Raw genomic sequence first — 2,418 nt, forward strand, 5'->3', positions numbered from 1 at the left:
AAGGGGATGCTTACTACAAATTCAATTGCAAGACATGACTGATGCGACCGTGACTTGCAAAGTAAGAGCATCACCAATGGAGGAAAAAAAAAAATATGAATGACTTAAGCAGAACAGATTAGGGTTCGTCAATCGAGCTAAATAAGCAAATTATAGCCCGCTCGTACATTTAGCAAACAAAATTGTGACATCAGACTATCATTCTTGAAGATAATTATAAATTGGGTAAAATGCACAAAAGGCCCATGTGGTTAAACAAACTTACAAAAATACCTCCTTTAGGTATCTCGTAACTTAAACTAATTTGAAAATGTAATGAAAAACGTCTGAATGTATGAGTTTGAGATACACGCGCCTCTTTCGCGAGTATTTGTATTGGAAACAAGTAAAATTTTAGTTGATATATTTATTATATCCTTTAAAGGTAAAATGTAAGAAAAGCCCCCGTGATTAAGTGAACACACAAAAAAAATCCCTATAATTTTAAAACTACGTATCGGTATTTTGTAATTTGAACTAATTTGAAAAAGTGATGGTTACTTCTTTATTTGTCCCTCCTAAAATATTTGAAATTTTTATGCTTATCAACTTTACTTCTCAATATTTTTGAAATTCTCTTTCTCATAGATATTGTCCATTTAAAAATTTTTAACATGTCTTTCTTATTTACATTGGCCTCCCTTAATAAATTAAGAATTCTTAATTCTTATGCTTCATAAAAGTGTTAGATCTAATTAAGGTAAATTATAGACATAAATAAAAAAAATCTCTTTTGACGTTGCTAAACTACCACTCTATATTATAACATAATTTAGACGTCAAAGTATAATTGAAATAACAGAAAAAATATGCTAAATATAAGCGCTTTTTGATTGTAAATTTACTAAAATTATATTTGATGTGATGTTGAAAATTGACCCATTTAACTTTAAGGTCTTGACTACGCTATTGAGGTAGAGATAGGGAAAGGAGAGAGAAAGAAGAATGGTAGTTGAAAGCGAAGACTAGTGACAGCAATTGGTAACTATAGGAGGCTTTTCTCGCGAGTTGGCTTAATTACAAAGGTTTTTTTTTTTAATACAAATTTGCTTAACTAAAGTGGTTGTTAGAAGGCTTTTTTTTACTTGTATATATTAAAGTAATTGTATCATTTTATTTGCTTTCTTACTTTTGCCGATGTTCGTCATTATCTTATATTAATTCAAACCAGGAGGTTCCAGAGTATATGATTTGAAAGTATACTAGGCATTGTGCCCCGCGAGTTTCGCGGGGTGCCCATTATTGATTGTTTTGTTTAAGGATAATGGAAGATTTATTTAATAATTAATGTTTAGAGTGTTTTATATGATAGTAGAGTTGGAATAATAAATAGAGGAACAATATATTGGATTAATATATTTATAAATAGATATAGTAATATTGTTGTGATTTGTATTTAATTTTTTAAGAGTAACAGGATGTAAATATTATTTAAATTAATGGAATGTAAATCATTTTTTCATAGTTGAGATAAATTAATAATTCGAAATAATTTCGATATGTTTATTTTTATATTGTTAAATATAAGTGGAAGTAGAATAAAGAAAATTTAGGGAATAGATAATTGCTATGTGCAAGAAGTTATAGTGGACATGTTTAATTATGATTGTTGGATAAAGTCTCTGCTGAAGAGCTGCAGATGATAATTGTTTTCATTGAGTAGAGTGAACAGGATGACACTTCCTTTATGTAAGAAGTGTTTTTGTGCGAATATTGGCCAACCTTCTGTTATTTCTATTCCTTCTAGCTGAAAGATCCATCGAGTTTTAGCATGATAGCAATTGATAACTCCTATGTTGTTTGTTTGTATATGCGAGGGTATATCACCAATGAGTACCTGAGATAGAAAATAGGGAAAAAAATGTAGTTGTATTATGAAATGAGAGTAGCAATGTAGTGCATGAATTATATTGATTGGAATGTAATTTGTATGAAACTCACCAAAGATTCAAGATCGTGTGTTAGATAGTGGAAGAGTTTAGTATTGAAAAACTAAAAGAAAAGAAATATAGTGAAGAATATAAATTCATAAATATAATATATACAAATTAATGATTTTTAACAATTTGAAATTATAAATTTAGAATCATATATTTGTATTTATTGATCGAATAATTGTTTTTTGAATCAATAAATATTGGATTGATTTAATTTTAAGTTTATATATATTAGATACATGTCAAGTACATATGATTTTCATTCATTTGTATTAATATGAAATAGTATAATCAATTTATATATATTGACTGCATACACATAGAATTTGTATTCATTTGCATATATTAGATGCACGTAGGATTTTTAGCGATTTGCATATTTTTTCATATTTAATATTTTTGCTAATATATACATTTTGGAGAAAATTAATTAAATTTATAT

Source organism: Coffea arabica, chromosome 7e (genome assembly GCF_036785885.1).
Source record: "Coffea arabica cultivar ET-39 chromosome 7e, Coffea Arabica ET-39 HiFi, whole genome shotgun sequence".
NCBI lineage: Eukaryota > Viridiplantae > Streptophyta > Magnoliopsida > Gentianales > Rubiaceae > Coffea > Coffea arabica.